At 48.8% G+C, this 22,801-nt stretch overlaps 1 protein-coding gene across 2 annotated transcripts in view; it reads left to right on the top strand.

The window, feature by feature from the left end:
• Positions 1 to 22,801, top strand: part of AREL1 (apoptosis resistant E3 ubiquitin protein ligase 1) — a 68,228-nt gene that overhangs the window by 42,942 nt on the left and 2,485 nt on the right. Inside the window, exon 21 of one of the 2 annotated variants that reach the window (XR_010405270.1) lies at positions 5,535 to 10,259. The exons of the other annotated variant lie outside the window; for it this stretch is intronic. The gene's annotated coding sequence lies outside the window, so the exon portion shown is untranslated. Of the gene's footprint in view, positions 1 to 5,534; positions 10,260 to 22,801 lie in introns of those variants that run through there. 2 annotated transcript variants of the gene reach the window in all.

Genomic DNA, 22,801 nt, shown 5'->3' with positions numbered 1-22,801 from the left:
TTCACTGATGTACGTAGCCTTCTGGTTTGTGTACAGTCACCTTTATTTCCACACCTCCTCCTCCCAAGCGAGCTAGGCGTGGCAGACAAAATCACTGCTTCTCAAACGTTTGTGGGTGGCAGGCTGTACCAATTCTTTTGCAACCAAAGGTGGAGAAAACCAAGGGGACCTAGAGGGAAAAGTAGCAGGGACCCTGGCTTTGCTGGGAAAGTAATCACGGTGTCATTACACATTGGTTCCCAATCTGGAAAGTCAAAAAAAAAAAAAAAATACCCTTTGGAATTGTTTTTAAAATACTGATTTTTGCCCCATCTCCCAGACCTGGTGAATTGGAATCTTAGTTTGAACACCACTGTTTCAGAGTGCATTCACTCTACTCCCACCTCCTCAAGCTCCTCGGTGATATGAGATGTCCTTAGAAAACCCAAATTCAGTCCCTCTAACTTCATATTTTTAGGTTAACAGTCTTTCGTCTTTTACACTTGCTGCTGTTGTGGCTTTGAGTGGCCGTGAACATTCATCACTGATTCATTTCAGCCTATCATAAAGTTATTCCTTTTTTTTTTTTTTTTTAAGATATTTATTTATTTGAGAGCGAGAGCAGGGGGAGGAGCAGAGGGAGAGGGACAGGCAGACTCCACGCTGAGCAGGGAACCTGATGCGGGACTCAGTCCCAGGACCCTGAGATCATGACCTGAGCCAGAACCAAGAACTGAACACTTTAACCGACTGAGCCATCCAGGTGACCCCTATCATAAAGTTATTCTTAAGACTCAAGACGGCGGTAGGATTGTTCTCAAATTAACACTGAAAACTAGCGTCAGCCTCGCATGAACTGTTACTTCTGGCCCACTGCAGAGAGAGCCGTCAGACCTCTGCCCAGCCACACTTCTCTCTCGTAGGAGCACAGTAGAGCTTCTCTGGCAGGTGGCTTGAAGCAGGGCCTCTACTTGTGCTTCACATAGACCCCCAAGCATAATAGAACAGCTCTAGGTGTTCTGTAATACTTTTACTTAAAAATGAATTTACTTTTTTCTTTTATTTTGAGATGTAACATAGATAAAAAAAAAAGGTCCACAAGCATGTACAATTTAATAAATAATTATAAAGGAAACACACATGTAACCACCACCCAAGTCAAGAAATAAAACGTCACAGCACTGCAGAGCTAGTCTCATCCCACCCCTCCAGAGGTAACTATTATCTTGATTTTTATGGTCATTGTTGCACCGATTCCCTTTTTAAACAGTCTGTCCTAAAAGTCACAGTGGGGAGGGGAAAAATAAGAGGCCGTGTGATCTCTTGATAAGATACTAACCAAGGTCAATTTCTCTATTGTAATTAACTACACATCACAATTAGTTTAAAGAGAAGTTTGAGATCATTGTGCCATAAGGATCTAGTTTAGATTCTTGATGCTGAATCTGATGAATCATATTCAAAGACAATAAGGTCTCTCTGCAAAGACTTTCCCACAGGTATTCTAAATTGAATACTGCTTTGCTTTTATACCCTGAACATGTTTAGGGGGCTGGTCTAACATGATCGTGATTCTCTTTGGTGCTCAGCGGCAGGTTCTCGAGTATCGTGTAAGTGTGGTATTGAAAATGAGTCCACGCTAAATTGTCTCAAAAGTTGTGAAACGGGCTAATATTTCTGAGTTAGAGGACTGAGTCTGTGCAGCATCTAACAATGCCATTCCAAAGTTACCCGAGAGCTTTGTTGTTTTGGGTTGGTGTGCACAGGGGGTGGATTTAGAAATCCACAGGGGGTACTGTGATGATTTGGGTTTGTGAGCGATAGAGAGGTGCCTCCTAGAGCTTGCTGTGCCTTGCTGTGAATATTCTCCGCCCCCTACCCCAAGTTCAGTTCACTTGAATTCTGCTCCTATAAGAACATACGGTGGTAGCCAAAGCAGGGACCTGGCTCAGGTGTGGTCTTTACAAGATGGTCCATAAATTCCTGGTAAGAAGATGTGGAGGACACAGTCTCTTTCCAGATGGCAGAGGAATGATAGTTGTAGGTTTTTGATAGGGCATCAGAAGGAACTTTGGTAAAGTTGTCCAGGCTGTCAGTAGAACCCACCAGCTGCTGCAGCTTCTTCAACACAAGGTAGCACGTCGTGGAGCAGGGATCAAACACATCACAGAACCATGATAGCTGTCACCTTACAAGAACATTGTGGGGCTCCCCTTCTAGTTCCCTTTGTTGCCTGCCTTCAGGGAAACGATGGATGAATACTGCATCCAGGATGAAGCCTTTGGGTGTGCTTGCTACCCAATTAATAGACCAACATGGTCTTCGTAATCTTCGGTGACCATGAATGCCTTTTGACCAGGGTCAGCTGGCAAAGCAGGCAACTTTCTGAGTGAGCAAGGTCTTAGGACTTCATCTCTTAGGGATGACTCTAGGAAGAAGTAAGTCTTGGACTAGTCAAGGAGCTAGGTGAGGAGATAACATCATAGTGTCCTTGACCAGGTGGCCCATCCTAACTTGCTTGCTATGTCCCTGACGCCAGAGCCCCTGGGCCTGTAGCCTCCCCTGCAGCAGAAGCATCTGTCATTTGGCCTGTTCTCAAAGAAGATGTTCTTAGACACGTTTGCATCAAGTGCGCAGAATGGGGCTCTCAAAGGACAAAGAGCCATGAATTGATGAGTCTGAACATTTCTGTTTTATTTTTAACTCCATGGTTCAACTTTGGGCAGGACAGTCTTCTTTCAATATTTAGTTTCCTGACCTGTGAAATGATGTAATTAACTAAATAAGAAAACTGACTCATAGCTTAGAGCTCTTGGAAGGTTTTCCTATATATAGTATGTGTGTTATCATATTGACCATGGCTTAGGGCCCTGGAAATTTCCATGGCAGGAGGCTGTATGGATCTAGGGGCAGTGGAGGATGCTAGAGTGGATGACTGGTATGGGATAGTGGCTTGGCTCTTGTCCCTGCTTGCCATGTTCAGGCAGGCCAGAGAGAATGGGTATTCAAGACATCTAGCCCAAACACCTGTGAAAAGGCCCCAGGTCAGAAGAGACCTCCTCTCCTTCCTTCTTATGACCCTCTAAAGGCCAAAGGAGGTCTGTGAGGGGACTGTATCTCCAACTTATGTGGCATAGACAACCCAGTGAGAAGCAAGCTAATACTCTTGACTTCCCTTAGCTCCTCTAATTCCTAAATCATGATAGTAGCTGCCATTTTTTTTTTTTAGTTCCTCCCTTATGCTAGGAGCTTTAATAAATATTACCTTACAATGCAGTGACCCTGCAAAGTAGGCCTTGTTTTCTCCGTTCCGCACAAGACACAATAGACTCAGGATAAGTAACTGCAGAGGTTCCTTAGCCGGTAAGTGGCAGAGCCATACTTGAACACAGGTCTGTTTCATGTCAAGACCCAAACTCTTCACATTGCTGTTTGGCTCAGGCAAATTAGCCTAGACTAAGGAACAGCCCAGGTACTGGGCCACCAGTGCTCACTGATTCTGCCTTACGTTTGTTTGGTGACACTGTGTGACAGATGAGCATTTTACACCCTGTCTTACACCTGTCAGTCACTTGAGGATTTGGGATTTACAGGAGGGAGAAGGCCCTACTCCAAGAAATATAACTGTTGCGGGGAATGCCTGGCTGGCTCAGTTGATAGAGCATGGGGTTGCCCACTTTAAAAAAGAAAGAGAGAAAGAAGAGAAAGAGAAAAGAAAGAAAAAGAAAGAAAGAAAGGAAAGAAAGAAAAGAAAGAAAAAGAAAGGAAGGTAACTTTTGATAGTGGCTTTAAAATCTTTTCAATGTAGAAAGTTCCACAAAATACCAACTAATGGCTTGAGTGAAGTGACTTCCAAGTTTAAATGAACCTGCCTAAAGAATACAAGAAATTCTTGAGGATATAACTGAGGGGAAAAACAAAATCCTGAAATTTTAATGTCCCCACTTTGGTAGGAAAACCACAGGTCTCACGCAAATGAAATCATTTAGAATGAGGTCAGACACGCCACACAATACCCTGATGCTTATCTCTGGTAACTAACTCTGCAGAAAAAAGGCTCATTTAAATAAATCTTTTGTCTTTAAACTTTCCTTACATGAAACACAGCACCATTTGGTAAAGGCCAAATTCCTGGTGGTTATCTCACTGAGGAAGCAGACATTTTCAAGAATGCCAGTTAAAGGGAGACCTACCCCTCACACAAGACTGCTTCTGTTGGAATTATTCAACATAGCATCTTCCCTAGGGTGGGGGTCCTGTACCTCTCTGGGATGAGGTCCCCATTTCTACAACCCCCCACGTCACCTGCATTATGGATTTTGCACATGAAGGAATCTTTCGGAATCTTCCCATCCTCCTCCTACAGACCAGCAATGTTCCCTCTCTCCTCAGAACTCCCACTCGAAGGAATTGCCAGGACATTCCTCTGTTTGCCTATTAACAGAGTCGGGGATATCAGAGTATTTGCAAGCCAGCTAGAGAGGCTTTGATGGCTTTTATGTTCTGTTGAAAACAAAATGTTGTATTATTGTGTAAGAGGAAGATTGTGTGTGTGTCATCATTTTGTGCTAGATCTCATAAGCTCTAGGTCTAATCCTGCTCTAAGTTGTCATTTCATTTCCTATAAATGTACCTCCCCTGCCACAACCACCACCAAAAAAACCAAACACCGAAATCTGATATTTCTCTTCCATCACTGGGTTTGTGGCCTCCCTTTTCCCTTTTGTTCTTCGCACCTCCACACGTTAGCAGACTTTTCCCATGTATCAGGGAGGCATTGTGCTGCAAGCTAGGGACACACGAGACAGAATGTGATCCCTGCCTCTGAACAGCACAGTCCTGTATGGGGAGACAGACATATGAAAAATCCAGTTCCCTTTGTTTCCTTCCCCCAATGCTTGAGCACCCAAACCCATTGCCACCCATCCCCATAGTTTCTCTCATTCTTGTTTAATTGGGCGGGGGGGATCATTTCTGTTTATGCACTTGGAGACTTTCCATAGTACAGGACTAATGGCTGCAAGTGAAATTTGTCTAGCTCCTAACATGTATACAAAGGGAGGGAATTTATTTTCAGAGAAGCAAGAACCTTTGCAAAGATGGATTCCAAACCAGGAGACCCCCACTGTCCCATAAATAGGCCATCATCTGAGCAGGTCCTAGGAAAGGCTGGGAAAGGGACCTCTGCGATCTCAGGACCCACTCTCCCCTTAACCTCCTCTTCCAGACAAAGCAGACCTGAAGTGTTGACTTTGGCAGTGAGAGGACTGGCCAGTAGCCTGCAGCTCAGTGAATGAAATTAAAATCCTGAGTAGGGAGAGAGAGGTACCTCCAACACTAGCGGCCATCAGAAGGGTTCGTACAGAGGTGGCCAAGGAAAGAAAGTAACTCCATTTCCAGTGAGTCCAGAGGCATGAAGAGGCAAATCAGTTTCATGAACAGCCATGAAATTGATTGGTTGAGACCATTATGGGTGGAAACACTGAGCTTCACTCCAATTTCCCTTGATGTTAATCACACCCAGGAAATTGAAGTCCTTCCTCATCTCTTTGTAGGGTGCTATAGCTGATGCCTGTTCCTCTCTGGGGTTTGGACAAGTTGTAGCGTTGATTCCCCGAAGCTTCTGAGCTGGATCACAGCTGGATGGCCGTTGCCTTTAGGAAAGCCTTCAGTCTTCTTTTCCCGGAGGGATTCCTCCTCTGATACTTTGTTGATGATGATGCAAGCCTATGTCTCCTCAAATACTCAGAGCACCAGGACTAAACTTGGGTATTCTCCTATAGATCTGGCACTTGCCATCCTAGTCAAGGTAGACGTGTCGTTGGATCCTGACAGGCTCCGGAGGTGGGTGGGGAGGTCTGGAGGTGGGTGTGGGTACAGCAGCTGTGCGTGCATCTGCCAGTTTCACAGTGGTTCTGGTTTCAACAGTTCTGACTTGATCCCCGAACACCTTGAAAATTGTATTGTTTTGGCGTCCAAACCATGGCTTCCAGACAGCCTCTCATACCCGGAAGCAGTGCTTTAAAACTCTTGTCAGGCCATATCTGGAGTTTTGGCTCCAAAAATGCCATTGTGGATTAGCTATACAGGGATGAAAAAAAGCACAACTCCAGTCCTGCTTTTGGGGCACAGGCTGGGCTCAAGGGCTTGGCGTGGTGGGTAAAAGGGGCCAAGATAGTGGTTGGCACAAGGATATGGAGAACTCTGGAAGCGGAGCCAGAGACTCTGAGGACTGAGGCCCAGGAAAGTTTGGCACGAGTAACCCCGGGTATTTAACCAGGAACAGTCCCTTTATTTTTCTCAGCCTTGGCAGCCGGTCAGAGCAACAAGCAGTTCTAGCAAGGTCCACATCCTTCCTATTGTCTCCACCCCAACCTCACTCATCGTCCCAAACATCTGCTTCATATTTGGGCCCTTGCCTTCTCCCTGATTCCTGTACCAAACCGCGGTGGCGAGCGTGAGGGCGAGGGGCAGGTCTGCAGGTGTGGGATGGGGAAGAAGAGGAGGTGGGAGGCTCTGGGAAAAGTCCTTTAAAGGTTTTATTTCAGGTGCTGCAGAAGGATGAAGGATCTGACCTTTTTTTTTTTTTTTTTTAATGTACATATATATCACCCAAATCTAACCAGTAAGTTGTTTCACTTTTTGGATAAAGGGAGGGCAGGAATTGGGACCAGCTGGGGACATCTTCGGGCCATCAGAGGGCCTGCTTTTCAAAGGTAGCTCAGAGTCACTCCGGAGGGAGCAAAGTGAAGTGATTAATGCCCACAGTGAACAGTCAGGAAGTGCTAATGAGGTAGTAAACCTTCTCCAGCTCGCAGCTGCGTGGAGGCTGAAGCAGAGGCAGGCGAGGCCAGCCGGGGCCTGGAGGTGGCAGGAAAGGAGACAAGCCAGAGCTAGCAGCCACAGCAGCCTCGAACGTGTCACCGCGACAAAATCGAACTTTCCCTAGTGCCTGCCCTGAAATGTCAGTCCATTTGATGTTTTTTAAGATTTATTTACTTATTTGAGAGAGAGAGAGAGCACGGGGGAGGGACAGAAGGAGAGGGAGAGAGAATCTCAAGGAGACTCTGTGTTCAGTGCATACCCAACCAGAGGCTCAGTCTCAAGACCCTGAGAGATCATGACCCGAGCCAAAACCAAGAGTCAGACGCTTAACCCACTGAGCCACCCAGGTGCCCCTGCCAGTCCATTTTAAGTGACAGAAACTCCCCAAGGGAAAATACTGGGGAGCCTTAGGGAGTAATCTCAGAACTCTTAGAATAATGATAGCATCTAATCCTGCGCCATGCCCTGCTCAAGGAACTGCCTGTGTTAACTCATTTAATCTTCACATCAATCTACAAGGTAAAGACAGGTACTATTTCCACATTACAGATGAGGAAACTGAGGCACAGAGAAGTAACTTGCCCAAGGTTGCATGTCTAGTGATGCGTCTAGGTGTCAAGCTGGTCCTGACACTTTATCTCCCACGAGCTTGAAGGAGGTGGAGTTTGAGGACAGGAGAGTCAAATCCAGAGAACGCTGGGAAGAGAGTTGCTAGTGTTCTGCTCATCTTCCAACCCCGAGACAGATTGTGTGGTCCTCTCACTCCTGGGGCCACAGGGAGCCAGTCTGACAGGCGCTTCTCCATCCTGTCCCACTGTTCTGTGCCTCCTGAGGCTTCTGCTGCCCTCCCGGGGCAGAGCTTACACTTTCCACCCCCCTCTCCGACCCAGATCAGCTGGGGGAGGCGACTTAGAGACTTGCCCAGGGCTCCAGGCCCCGGGTGGGGAAGAAGAGGCGCTGAAGGGCAGGAGCCAGCCAAGGCCCTGTGGGCTGCCAGGAGCACCGTTAAACTTCAAAGCTGCGGGGTGGGAACCAAACCCATCACTTGGCTGCGAAGCTGGGAGCCCCAGTGACATACCTCACCCTGGCAGGTCTCTGTCTGCAGAGAAGCAACCGGATGGGTAGCGACAGGCTGAGGGTTGTTTCCAGCTGCTGCAGCCCGAGCTTCACCAGAGCCCACTTCATGTCCTCTCTCCGTAGGAGAGAAGAGTGTGCTGGTGAGAGATCACAGGGCCCTCGCCTGACTGGGCCAGAGCCCCACAGACACTGGGTCGCGGGCATGAAATGAACAAGCCCAGGTCATGCCCGCCTTTGTGCCTTTGTTTATGGTGGGCACTCCAGGAGGACTGCTGCCCATCTCGGTTCCTCCCACCGCCTTGCCCTTCAGACCCAGCTCAGGTCAGAGCAGGTGAGGATTAAATAAGAGAATTTATGAAAAATGCTTGCACAGTCTGACACACAGGAAGCCTAAAAAAAAAAAGTGGGTATCATATTCTTATTAACGACGGCAAATAAATATGCACAGCTATCTTTGGCTTTGTTGTAGTTTTGAATTTGGAAGATCTGAGTTCCAATCCTAACCTTGCCCCTTCTTAGTTGAATACTCTTGGATAAATTGCTTAATGTCTCTTAACTAGAAAATACTGATTCTAACAGCTACATAGCATACCGCACAGAGGGAGTGTGAAGCTCAAAGATAATGGTTGTAAAAGATGTTTTGTAAAATCACAGAACCTCTTACGAATGTTGGCTTTGCCTTTCCCACTTCCTCTGGCTCACATGGGGCTCTGGCATTGGCGAAGCTCCTATCCCCTCCATGCCTGCCCTTTGGGCGATCTGACCCCTGCAACTGACCTGGCTCTTGTTAAATCCCTTTGCCCCTTTATTCAGCAAAGACAAGCCTGGAACTTTTTTCGGAAGAAACTTTGGTTTAAAAATGAAAGGGGTAAATTAAACCAAGCAAACGCAAAAGGAGAGCAATTGGGCTTACGAATCTGATGTCTCCTGCTGTGAAGTCCAACCTTGAGGAGCAAATCCACTTAGAGCCGTGACCACAAGCATCACCTGCTGTCCCTCCTTGGCTTTGCCTGGTGGACTTGGGGTTGAAGGACCCCAAAGAAAAGGAGAGCCCAGAATAATAGTGAGCCACCTTCTCTCTCTCACACACACACAGGATGTGGCTAACACCCACAGGTCTTCAAATATGATGTGTCTGAGCCTCCCAGTGAGTCCAGCCCCCAGAGGCAGGCGTCCTGAGAAGCTAGGAAGGTGTGCACTTGGGTCTCCTCGCTTGCATCAGCCCCTTCCAAGGTCATATATATATTTTTCAAGATCATATATTTTACAATATCTGCCAAAGTAAGATTTTTATGGGGCGCCTGGGTGGCTCAGTTGTTAAGCGTCTGCCTTCGGCTCAGGTCATGATCCCAGGGTCCTGGGATCGAGCCCCGCATCGGGCTCCCCGCTCAGCGGGAAGCCTGCTTCTCCCTCTCCCACTCCCCCTGCTTGTGTTCCCTCTCTCGCTGTATCTCTCTCTGTCAAATAAATAAAATCTTAAAAAAAAAAAAAAAAAGATTTTTAAACCGTAGTACTTTTACTGTCTCTGCCATGATTTCTTCTCTGTCACATCCTTCTTGTCAGGTAGGGGGAGGTGGCTGTGGCATCCAGGGGCGTGACTAAGGGAATTTGAGTTGGGAGTGCATTCAGTTGGGTTTACTGTCAGATATTCGTTTAGTTACTGTTGGGAAAACATTCAGTTTTCTCACTAATACACTTATGCCACGTAATAGTAGCTGATGTAGTTAGAAGTGGCTTTCTAGAATGTTCCCATTGCCCAGTGTGGGGATTCAGCTGATGCAGTGACAGGTGCAGGGTCTGAAGGTTATCACATCCAGGATGAGAAGTACTCAGGTAGGAGAGGAGAAACAAGGGCTTCAATATACAGATTATGAAGGAGGGTATTTATTTGAAATAATAAAAAAAGTCACAAAAAAATTTTAAGCTAGCTAATTTTAAGTCTAGAACAGTAATCCGGACCAGCATCTGGATGTGCCCCTGTCAGCTGCTATGTGTCTCTGCCCTCTGTGGGTCTGCCATCGCCCGTCTGACGGGATGTAGGAAGAGGAACAATAAAGGATTAACTTCAGATTAACCATTTGGGGTTCCCAGAGACAGAGAAAGATGATAATGATTAAATATGAATTTTATGCCATCTTTTGGCACTTTGTGTGAGTCCCTGGAGGGAGGACACAGAGAGTCCCAAAACCAGTGTCTCGGGTTCTTGGGTTGAGGGCTGAGAGCTACAGGCCAGGGACTCTCCTGCCAGCTTCCCATGGCCCTGACCTTTGTGTGTTCAAATACAGGGAGCACAGATCTAATCAGAGTCAGGCACCTACTGTCACTGATTCCTTAGGAACTTTTGAGAACCGACCTTGACCAGAGAGTAGCTCTGCAGGAAGTGGGGCAGGCGGGACTAGAAAGAGAAGGAGACCAAACAAGGACGTGACATCAAGCAAGAGGCCACAGGGAGACGTGGCTCCATGTGCAGGGAGCTTAGGAGATGGAGCTGTTTATACCCCAACCCCGGACCTGTCGGTTGGGGGCTGCCCTTGGGGCCCGAGGGCAGAATTTCACAGGCACTCCCCTGACCTCTATGCAGGTGGCCAAAGCAGGTTCTAACAGCTGGAAATAGCCACCGGCAGGTGTCCTGAAGTGGTACAGAGACCAGAAGATTCGTGGGCAGAGTCCCGATAGCCCCTGCTGGCTGTATCTGTGCCCCGTCTGCTTTAGGGGCACAGGCCGTATTACCTCTAGTTCCCGGGCATCGATTCGGTCACTGAATCCTCAGACAGCCTTGGCATCACTCCCAACGTCATGGGTGAAGCTCAGAGACAGGTGCTGTGACCTGCTCCCTCTGCCATGTGCTCTCCCCAGGCCCTCCCTGACCATCACCCCTGGTCTCACCACCCTTGGCTTCCTTCACGAGCGGCGACACCTCACGTGGTTGGCTCACCCCGCGCACGCACTGCCCAGCACAGTGTCAGCACGGAGCAGGTGTTCCGTGCGTAGTTTCCCTCTGGAGTCCACACCTGGTGGTGCGGTGCGGTGGTCACGCCCACTCCGTGCCAGCCCAGTGCTGGGGCCCACGGGGCGCCCCTGGGTGCTGGGAGGAGAAGGCAGCCCCGAGCAGAGTGCCAGGGAGACAGGCCCCAGCTGTTTCCTGACAGCATCCTCTCTCACAGCCGAGGAAGCCTTTGAGAAACTGCCCTCCAGACAATTCCAGGTTCCTGGGAAGGACAGCAGCCTGCTTGGGATGGCTTTCCACGCGTCCCTCAAGAGCCGCCCCCCAAAGTCGTCGAGCGTTCACAGCCTGTACATGAACTTAAAGTTAACGTGTGAGATCACTAGTGGCCTCGGGAATGTGCCACAAATGGTCCGGAGGCCCTGCCTGAGAGCTCGGAGGGCCGTGGACAAATTCATAAGCGGAAATCAGACCACTGAACGTGGAGCCGATATCAGTCGGATCAAGTATTTAGACTGAACACAAGCCAAAGAGAAAGCACATTTGCCTTCGGAGACTGAGGCCCCGAGTGGGTTGAAAGGGAAGGGCTGCTCCCAGCGCTCGGGAGAGCCATGGGGGATACAAAACACAGCGGGTCCGGTCCTGCCTGCCCTTCACCTGGGCCCGTGTCCTCGGGGAAGACAGTGCCGCAGGGTGCTCAGCTGTCCTGCCTCGCCCTGGGCTTGGAGGCAGACAGAGCCAGCACCCCGAAGGGGACCTCACACTGGAGAGGGGCTGCAAGGGAGCTGCTCTTGCGGGCTCTGGAGCTCCAGGCTGGTTGCCACCTGCCCTCCCCCAACCCAGACTAAATAGCCAGCCCTACGGGTAAGTGAGAAATTCTTGGCCTCGGCCTGCCCCGGCCTCTCTGGCTTAAAATCGCCTTCTTTCATGGAGCTGGGGCATCTGCCCTTAGCCTGTTCTTCCTGTCCCTCACCCCAGGGGCTCGAGCTGATTGGCAGATTTATGCAAGCATGGAGGGTAGGGGCACTGGCCTTGGTAAGCAGCCAGGAAGAGGGAGGGAGTGAAAGCCAGAGACAGAGCACAGACATGGAGGCAGAGACCGTCTGAGAGCAAGAGACAGAGTAAGACCAGCAGTGACTGAAGATGGAGACAGGGTGAGAGACACAGAGAGGGTCTGGGAGACAGAGAGAGAGAGAGAGAGAGAGAGAGAGAAGCTCATGGAGTGGAGAGGAGAGGCAGGAAAACAGGCATATCCTATAGGAATGCAAGACTGAAATGCAAATGGAGAGAGAGAGGACCCACAGCTGAGCAGGCTCTGCTGGGAGCTGAGGCTCCCACTGTTGGGGTTGGTCCCAGTGCAGGGAGAGGGATGAGTTCTCCAAGACGGGCCTTAGACGCCGGAGCAGGGACTTCCCACATCCCACATCTGCTTCCCATCTGCATCCCACTCATGGTGGATTTGCATCCCCAGGCTTTCTCTCCAGACCCACAATCCATTCAAAACAAATCTTGGCTTTTCATTCGTAGCTGCAAATCCGCGCAGACATCTGCAGCTCTTCTGGATCCTGTGGGGCCCCACAGGCGCAGGCCGTGCCCGTGTGGAACCAGGGGTGGGGAGTGGGTGCAGAAGGCAGAGAAGGGGAGCCTTTGGAGGAGAGACGGCAGCCCTTTGGCTCTGACCCGGAGAGGACTTCGCGTCCTCGCCCAAGGGCTCTCAGGAGGCACCTCAAGTCCACCGGCCCTCCCAGGCCCTTCCCCAGAGGCTGCACCTGGTGTGCTGGCGATATGACCAGCTTGTTCTTCCCACATCTGGGGGAGGGATAAGCCAGAGCAGAGCCCTCAGCCATCAAGACTGGCCATGTCAAAGCAACATGCACAATGTCCTTGACAAATGGCACTTATATAAAAAAAAAAGTTTTAAAATGCTAATGAACAATCTCTGTAAAAGGCCCAAGCTCCAGGTTTTAATGTAGACACTGCGACATCAGATGGCATCTGTCTCTCTCCTGCCATTCTGCCATGGTGTCTGCCCCATCTCCTGCCTGTCTCCTTTCTCTGCTCCTCTCTTCCCTGGGCCCAAGCCCCACCCCCTCTAGGGCATTTTGATCCTTCTGCCACTCCATTCCAGTCCTGTTACTGCCTCTCCTTATTAGTCTACTGATTTATTCATTCATTCACTCATTTCACCGTCCATTCAATAATTCTTTTATTTAACCACTGATTTTTTCATTCAGTGTTCATAGAGCACCATGCTAGGCTTACAGTTGCTGTGGACTGAATGTTTGTGTCCCCCCTCAAATTCATATGTTGAAGCCCTAATCCCCAGTGTGACGGTGCTTGGAGGTGGAGTTTGAGAGCAAATTAGGTTTAGAGAAGGTCATGAAGGTTGGGGCCCATGATGAGATCAGTGTCCTTATAAGGAAAGGAAGAGACCAGAGCTTGCTCCCACTCTGCCATGTGAGAACACAGCAAACCAAGAAGGCTCTCACCAGACACTGAATCTGCTGGCCCTCTTGATCTTGAACTTTCCAGACTCTAGACTGTGAGAAGTAAATTTCCGTTGTTTAAGCCACCCAGTCTAGGACATTTTGTTATGGTAGCCTGAGCTAAGACAGCAATCCATCAAAGAGGCAAATCATACACTGAGCAGAAGCTAACACACCAGGGGTTAGAGGACAGTACAAGAAATGTTAGTGTAGTGGTGGAGACAGTGAATTCCCTAGAATTTGGAGACGGAAATCTTCTCAAAGGAAGTAGCAGTTTGGGTTCTTTTGGTCCACCCTTAGGACATGGCTTCTACCAGGACACGGAGGTGGGAGAGCTCAAACATTCTTGAGCCAGCTGCCCAGGCCTAGATTTAAGAAAGACCCTGGAGACAAATTAGGTAATGAAAAGGGGGTCTTCTAGGCTGTGAGCTTCAGTGTGACTCCTGAGGTTGCATGGTGGTCTCTCTCTGGCTATCAGAGACTGGGCAGCGCCCCTCAGTCAGGCTGGAGAGGAGGAGGCAGGGTTGCAAAAGGCAAGACTGAGGCCTGGGAATTCAGCCAGACTTGCCTCAGAAAGAGGTGCTTGGGCATAAGGGTTGAGAGGCGTGTGTGTTGGGGGTGGGGGATGAGCAGGAGGGAGAGGCTCCAGCTCTGGAGAATGGGGGAGGGTGGCCTGATGACTGTCCTTCAGAAGCAGTGGGGAGTGGGCCAGAGGTGGGAAGTGGGATGGAGTGCTGACGTGTGTGGGTGTGTGTGCGTGCATGATGGTTTGCACTTGGGGTCAAGACAGGACACTAAATGCTCAGAGGGAGATCAGGGACTGCGAACAGGGTCCAGCTTCCTGCTGAGGTGTCAGCTTTCTGAGGGATTGAAGTCAGCTCAGGACTCTTTCCGTAATGAGTAGTAAAAGGGAATTTAATGGGTTGTGTGACTATAAAGTTCAGAATAGGGCTGACTTCAAGCCCATTCTTGACTCAGAGGCCCGAACACGGCCATTAGGACTGTTTCCTCCATCCTCCGCTTGGCCCTGAGAGGTGGTGGCTTACTCTCAGGCCATCCCCACACCGCCTCAGCTCTTAGTTCAGAGGTTCTGACCAATAGGAGCCCTAGCACAAAAATCTCCCTGGTTCTGATTGGGTCGTGTGTCTTTGCCTGAACCAATCACTGTCACTAGGACAGTACAATGTCTTGATTGGCTAAGACGTCAATCGCATCATACCACGAGGTGGCTCCCCAGAGGAAAATGAATACTTTTCACCAGGAGAGGGTGAATGGTTTTGGTGGATGGTGAAAACAGCCGTTCCCATCCCCCCCACTACCGTCTTAAAAAGTATTGCACTCTTATAGCGTTAGGCTCTTTTTACTCTAGGAGAATGTAAGCTCCAGGAGAACAGTGACTTTGTCTTTTGTTCACTTTTGGAACCCGCTCTCAACAATGCATGCTCCAGTGCTCAATAGATAATTGCAGAATGAATTCAGCAGGCTGTGTTAATTGCTGCAAATGTGAGACCCCCCAGCTAATGATTGTTGAATGTTTACGTGTGTCACAGATCGTTCTAAGCAATTTAAACATTTAAAGTCAGTCATTCAGTCATTACACAACATCATGGCAAGTGCTGTTATTATTACCTGTATTTTACCGATGGGGAAAGTGAGGCACAGGGCATTTTCACAGTAAGTAGCAGAACTAGCCAGGCATCTGGCTCCAGCAAGTGTGCTCTTAAGCACCACCTCGCGCTGCTTATAGAGGTGAAGTCCCCGCATTGGACTTTCAGGCAGACCAATTACTCAGCCTGCAATCTCCAGAGATATTGTTTCTTCTGCCTTCAGGTTAAAAGTTTCTCCTGCTCTCCTTGACCTTCAAAGGGCAGTGGAAGTGAGTGATTCTGTGAGTCGTAGGAGCATCTCCCATTCTTCCTTCCAGCTGAAAATTGAATTGGATAGAGCTCCTAGTTGGGGAGTCACAACTAGGGGCTGAGTTTCTATACACGCACCTTCTTTTTCATTGCACCATTCTGTCATTCGAAAATATTTACTGAACCAAATGAGTCTGAAACATCTTGTGGTGGCAGAAAATAAGGAAGTGATTGGAAAAGGACGGGGCATGGCAAAAGGACAAGGCGCCAACTTGTGGGAGCTCCCAGTGGATGGAACAAAATAAGATAATAGTAATACTGAATTATAACCCATAGAATAAAATAGCTATGAGTCTTTCCTGAGTAAAAAAATATATATACATATATATGTATATATATATATTTTTTTTTTAGAAAAATGGGGAAGAACTCTAAAGAAGCAGCAGCTCTTCTTTATAGAAGAATTCCAATTAATAAATACAGAATGAGGGAAATACAAAACCACCATCAAGCAAGCACAACAGCAGTAATTGCTGTAGGCAAAATTCACCAGTGATGGATGCTAAAATTAGTTGAGAAGAAGTTTCTAAGGAGAATCACAATATTTGCAGAGTCTCAAAAAAAAAAAAAAATTCCCTCTTCCACCCTGCCCCAAATACTTACTAATTGCAAATGGAAGGATAGTAGTAATTTTACAGTAGAGAAACAGTGGCAAAGCCCAGAAAACATGAGCTTAACAAAGAGACCAAGTTTAACATCACTAGGAATAAGACGTGTCCACAGGAGATAAGGGTACAGCATCACTTCTGTGGTATTCATGCCAAAAATGCCTAACTTCAATCTAATCACAAGAAAACTTCAGACATACTCAAGTTGACAGACTAAAACATAACTGAGGAGTACTCATTAGAAGAGTACTCATTAGCAAGAAAGGGACAGAATGAACTGTCATGGATCAAAAGAGACTAAGGAGACTCCACAACTAAATGCCACAAGGGGTCCCAGGATAGAAAAAAGACATTAGGGGAGAAATGATGAAATGTGAAAAGGAACTCTGGTTTAGTTCATTTACCCATGTTGAGTTGGTAATTGCACTTTGGTGCTCTGAGCTGTTAACATTGGAGGTAGCTGGGAAAGGGTATATGGGACCCTGGTAGTCTTTTTGTGACTTTTCTATGTCTAAAATTATTTCAAAATAAGAAGTTAAAACATATATTTATTGAGTACCTACTTACTGCCAAGCAGCTGGGATACAAAAGCTTACTTGTACAAAGATAACTTTGCCACAGATAACTCTTGCTTCCAAGTAGTAGTGTTTTTCAAACCGTAATGTGGCATTCAAAATTACTGGGGATCTTGTAATGCCCCCTTAGTCACAGTTTCGCTTTCTGTGGTTTCCGTTACCCAAGGTCAACCACGATCAGGTCCAGGAGCAGATGAGCCTCCTTTGTCCATATCATCAGATGGTTACTAGCAGCCTAACGCCATGTCGCAGTGCCTGCATCATTCCCCTCACTTCATCTCATCACCAAGGCATTGTATCCTCTCCCCTCATCACACAAAGAAGCACAAGTACAGGACAATAAGATATATTTTTTTTAAAGATTTTATTTATTTATTTGAGACAGAGAGAATGAGAGAGACAGAGAGCACATGAGAGGGGGGAGGGTCAGAGGGAGAAGCAGGCTCCCCACCGAGCAGGGAGCCCGATGCGGGACTCGATCCTGGGACTCCAGGATCATGACCTGAGCCGAAGGCAGTCGCTTAACCAACTGAGCCACCCAGGCGCCCAGGACAATAAGATATTTTGAGAGAGAGACCACATTCACATAACTTTTATTACAGTCTATTGTTCTGTTTTATTATTACTGTTGTTCATCCTTACTGTGCATAATTTGTAAGTTACACTTTATCAGAGGTATGTATGTATAGGGAAAAAATTGTATATATAGGGCTCCATACTATCTGCAGTTTTAGGTATCCACTGGGACTCTTGGGATGTCTCCCTCGCAGATAAGGGGGGGACTACTGTATCCAGCATTCTGTGATGAGAGTCAACATTTTTTTTTTTAATTTTTTATTTATTTGTCGGAGAGAGAGGGCACGAGAGAAAGCAAGCACAAGCAGGGGGAGCGGCAGAGGGAGAGGGAGAAGCCGGCTCCCCGCAGAGCAGGGAGCCCGATGTGGGGCTCAATCCCAGGACCCTGGGATCATGACCTGATCCGAAGGCAGACGTTTAACGACTGAGCCACCCAGGCGCCCTGAGAGTCAACATTTCTAACAAGCTCCTAAGTGGTGCTGCTGCTGGTCTATGGGCCACACTTGGAGTGTCAGCGACTTGAAGTGTAATAGGAGGACAAAACAGGCACACCCAGGGCCACAACAGAAGTCGGCAAGGGCACTGTGCGTGCAGTGAGGGCTACACACATGGGTGATGGGAGCCAGGGGCTTCTCACACAGGTGCTTGCTCCGAGAAGAATCTTCCAGGCTCTTCACTTTTCTGGCCTCAGCCTGCTTCTCAGAAGGGTTTGCCATTTCTTTCCAGGCTGCCTTTGGCTGCAGGCTTGCTGGGCCAGGCCAGGCTGGAGCTAAGTGAAATTCCATCAGTGCATGTGAGAGCCAGGACTGAGTCTGGGGTTGCACACATGCCCCGGCCAGACCTCCGAGGGCCAGCAGTGGCCCTTCTCTCCCTGGAGCTAGCCTCTGACCAGCTCCGAGGCAAGGAAGTATTTGTGTGCCCCATTGGATGAAATCCCCACCCTCACCCCAGCCCCAACATTTTTATGGCTAAAGTGAAACTCAAGCTCCTCCCTAAGATTTCTGTGAACTTCTACGGATTTGCGGGCCCGTGTCCACACTTGCTGGGGCAACCCTACCACAGTCAGAGCAAAGCAAAACATCTTCCTCAAAGCAAACCTTGTGGTCCATGTGGAGATGACAGGGGGTCCATCTGACTCTGGCCAACCCTATGCCCAGGGCCTCCCAGAACAGCTACTGCCATTCTCTCCCTCTCCATTCTGATGCCAGAGACCCCATAGGTTCCTGGTCAAGCTCTGAGTCCTTTGTTGGACAGCCAAATGACACTGCCTTAGAGGGGTAGCAATTCCTCGTGTTCCAAGGATGGGGGGGCCTCCTGATGCCCCACTTGCGGGTCCCCTGAGACTTCAGGGATCATCTTCCAGCCCAAAACTTACCTCTTTTTTGCTTTACCCATCTTGTCCTTCCTTCAAGTCAGGCCCACCCCCCTCCAGGATGCTTTCCCTCCCTACCCCAGCACACAGCAATATTTTCCTTCTTTGACCCCTGCCCCATAATCTTCTTGTCAGACTCATCATCAGAGGCCGTGCAGTATGGAGGTTAGCCGTGCACGTTCTGGACGTAGCTATCTAGGTTCCAATCCAAGACATGCCATTGGGGAATTGTGTGACCTTGCGCTAGTTATTGAATATTTCCAGGCCTAAGTTTCATTGTCTGCAAGAGGGAAGTAATAAAAATAATTTCTACCTTTCTTTTTTTTTTTTAAGATTTTATTTATTTATTTATTTGAGAGAGAGAGAGAGAGAACACAGAGGCAGAGGGAGAAGCAGACTCCCCGCTGAGCAGAGAGCCCGACATGGGGCTCGATCCCAGGGCCCTGAGATCATGACCTGAGCTGAAGGCAGACACCCCGACTGAGCCACCCAGGCGCCCCTACTCTCTACCTTTCTGAGTTGTTATGAGGATGAAAAGAGACCATGGAGACAAGCAAGCTACATAGTCTAAAACCTGGCATGTGGCACTGCTCAGTAAATATTACTTATCAATAACTGTTGGTATCAACTATGCAGTTAGTAATCAATTTCATATTATCTTATTACCAAGGGAGTCAGGGCTAACTTGCTGATGTGGTCCCAGAAGGAGGTCTCTCAGTGGTAGTCATTGTAACAACAACATGCCGAGTACTGGTCATGTGCCCGGCCCTGGGTTAAGGGCTCACTCACATTAGCTCTGCACTTCAGGAACCTTCTGCCCAATGATTAACCAATAAAATATCATGGAAATTATATCATGTCATGAGGGTAATGTGAAATGAAGGACAAGTGCAAATTCAAGGGTTTTGATTTATTGGTTTGTTTTGTTTTGTTTTGTTTTGGTCTGCTTAAGTGGGAGAAGACAGACAACTGGAAGGTACAGATCCACCAAGGTTTTTCCCCCCGCTTCGTCCAGGAGGAACATTCGTTCCCGAGCAATAGCTGAACATTTATCAGCTGGAGCAGTGGGGCCAAACTGAAGCCCTTCAGTTTAGGACCAGGTGGCTCAGGCCGGCGGCTGGGAGAGTTACACCCACCATGCCCATCTCTTTTATTTAGGTGGTTAAGGGTGAAGGTTGATTTGACCCCCTGTTCCATTCCTTACAAACAGTGTGACCTGGATAATTGCTTAACCTCTCCGAGCATCTGCTTCCTTATTTGTGAAATGAGGATATACTTGTCTCAGTGGGTACCCTCGAGGATTAAACAAAATAACATATATCAAGAGCATAGCACAGTGTCTGATACCTGGCACAACTACTAGCTCGTATTACTTTCCTTATCTTAGGACGTGAAAACGGCTTTATAAATTTGTCTCTTCCCAGATTCTTGGCTTTTTACATTTTCATTTTGTTCTATTTTCTTCTAAGTTTTCTAGATAAGCTCCTTTTGAAAAAATCTGACCATGCCTTACCTAAACTTGGAAAATAAGCATGGCCATCCCTAGACAGGGAGTGACAGCTACCCTTTGAGTCCAGCCTCCATAGTGGCAGCTGGAAATCAAGGGAAACTGGGGTGGCGTAGGTGGTGAAGGGAACCTGAGAAGTGGGCTACGTGGGATGGTGGAGGACAGTTCATATTTTTTCCCCTTCTCACATGGGAGGTATTAACCTATAGTCTTGCTTCCCCAGTGAATATAAGCCCCTTTGTTGAGGTACTTAATTACTCTGTGCCTCAGTTTCTCTATCTCTGCAATAGAAATCATACTGGTATCAATTGCGTAGGGTTGTTATGTGAATTAAATGAGATAATACACTTTAGGGCTGAGCACAAAGCCAAGAGTGTGTGTACAACATGTAGTAGCTTTTTCTATTTTATGGTGTCCATGATGCTTAGCATTGCTGGACGCACGGCGAAGTCTCTGGGTCCTGGATTCCACTCCCAGGAGACGGTGCTCTCTGTCCAGACTCCCTGCAGGCTGCCCTAAGTTTGGCCCCACCTTGTTGATCCACCCAGGAGGTGCTGTTGAAAGTAGCTGATGCTGTCCGTCTGGGGACTCTGAATTTTTCTGGACCTTGTGTCAGCAGTGTAAAGAGGACCAGGTTACGGCCATCTTAATGAGGAAAACAGGAGCTACGTGGCTGCCAAAGGGCAACGGAGCGGAGAACACCAGCCCTTCCTCTGGAGGAGACGCTGTCTGCCCAGGCTCTTGGCTGACACATGTTGTGAGACCCGACTTCCCTCTTCCCCATTTTCTTTATCATAGAGAATAAGAGAACCCACGATCCAGACCAGCCTCTAGCTTGGAAATGAGGTGTGAAACTTTTGGATGCCCCCCAACTTATTGAGGACCCCCATCTTGAAAATTCGAATGTCCTCCAGTACTTCCCCCATTTGCCCCCTCCTCTCTGTCTGTCATGCATGTTAGGAGTATTGGTAGCTCACTGAACAAGAGCTAACGAAGATCTTTACTTGCATTTTCTCATTCGGGCGTTTCTACAGGCCTACTGTAGGTTTTATTCGTCCCATTTTTACAGAAGGGGAAGTGGGGTCTCAGGGGAGTTGCCATCTTTTGCTGAACATCACACAGTTACAATGGGAAGCAGCTAGGACTTGAATTCAGGCCCTCTGACACCTGTTTTCTTGTTCCTCTATACTTGCCTTCCTCAGGGAGGAGGGCAGCATGGCAGGTGCCGATGCTCACAAGCAGCGTGTCCAGATAAGGGGCAGAGGGCGAAGCGGGATGGAAGGAGGCTAGTGTGGCACAATTTAGCCTCAGGCCAGCCTTGGCTGATGAAACCACCTTCTGGACCCCAAGGGACTTCTTTCTCAGGGCTACTCCTGATCTGGCCCAGAGGGGACTGCCTCTGCCTCTTCCTTCATCCTTAGAACCTTTCCACCAGCCCGACCTTATGGTCTTTGTCCCCTTGCAGGGCTGCAAAGAGGTCTGTAATGCCTATCCTGCCTGGCCCTTGCTGGGGGCGTCTTGGTCCAGCTGCTGTCTTCAGGCTTCTGCCCAGGAGCTGCAGACGAGCCAGTGAGGGTCTCAAGAGAGCGAGACCCCGGGGTTTAGTTAGATGAGGACCAGCTGGGTTGGGGCAGGAAAATCCCAGTCTTGGCTCAGACTCCTGCCAGGCACCCGCCTTTCCTATCACCAACTTCATATTTCTGCTTTCTGGGCTAAAGATGGTGATATGTTTCAGGCCCCTTCTCCCCTGAACCCTGCCCCTGGTAGCTCTGTTTTGAGAGTGGGCTGACTGCTCTCCTTTCCAGACTGACTTCTCGGTAGCTGCCCTTTTAGCGGGGGGCAGTCACTGTAGATTTCAGGAGGCGCCTCCATTCCCCAGGGCTTGGGAAAATACCCCACACTTGACCTTGACCCCCGGGTGGAGAGGAATGTTGAGGCCGGAGCTCGAGTGGGATCTGCTATCCTGGCAGGCAGCCTTCATGTGCCTCTTGATGAGCGATGGGGAGGGGCCCCGGGTGTCTGGGGCTCTCTCAGCATAGCGGGGAGACAGGGCCCCAGGACAGGCAAGGGGCAAAATCCCATCCTCAGGGCCTGTCCCCCATGTCAAACCCTGGGCTGGCCCTTGAGACCACCCCCTCTTTCTTGCAACATTAAGTTGTGCAGTGTTCTCAGAGTTTGTCCCCAGATCTTATCCGGCCAGTCTCTCCCCAGGGAGGCTGGGTGAGGTGCCCAGAGTTGACAGAGAGGGCACTGGGGGTGGATGACTGCCAAATCTCACTCTTCTCATCTGCCAATGGCAACGAGGGCCAGGTTAGTAGTTGCCAAGCTGTGTTCTGATAAACCCTGTGGTTCCCCCAAGAAGCCTCATTGGCCACAAGGCAAGGGGATGTATGTGTGTGTGTTTGGCAGGGAGTAAGACGTCGGCCCCTTCTCAGCTAGAGCAGCCCCTCAGTTTCCTGCTTTCGTCCTTGAGCTGCCCACGAGGCCCTGGCATTCCCGTCCCTGCATCTCTTTGCCTTCTTGCACCCCTTCCCGGCTTGCCCCGCTTCACCACGGTGACCATCGGCAATTTCCTCCCACAGTAAGTGCTTTCCTACCTCGGGGATTTTTCTCATAGTATCTCCTGCCTCGACCCCTCTTCTCCCCATGTCTTTGCTTCTTTCCTATGTTCCTGCCGGATCTCAGCTCACATGTCACTTCTTTGGGGATGCCTTCCCCAACACGGGCCCCCAAGTCCGTACTAGGCCACCTGGCTGCATGCAACTCTTAACACCGCTCTACTGCAATTGACTCATTATCACTCCATTGACCTCATTATTTGTTCAATGTCTGCCTCCCCTGCTAGACGGGGAGCTCGCTGGGGCAGGAATCATGTCCCTATCACCACGGCTGAATCCTCCCGCACAGCTCCTGGCATTCAGCAGGTATCCAATACA

Source organism: Mirounga angustirostris, unplaced genomic scaffold (genome assembly GCF_029215605.1).
Source record: "Mirounga angustirostris isolate CCGP_5_RB_7025 unplaced genomic scaffold, mMirAng1.0.hap1 SCAF_9, whole genome shotgun sequence".
NCBI classification, from domain to species: domain Eukaryota; kingdom Metazoa; phylum Chordata; class Mammalia; order Carnivora; family Phocidae; genus Mirounga; species Mirounga angustirostris.
The sequence above is the reverse complement of the archived record's forward strand: the minus strand, read 5'-3'. Positions and strand labels throughout refer to the sequence as shown.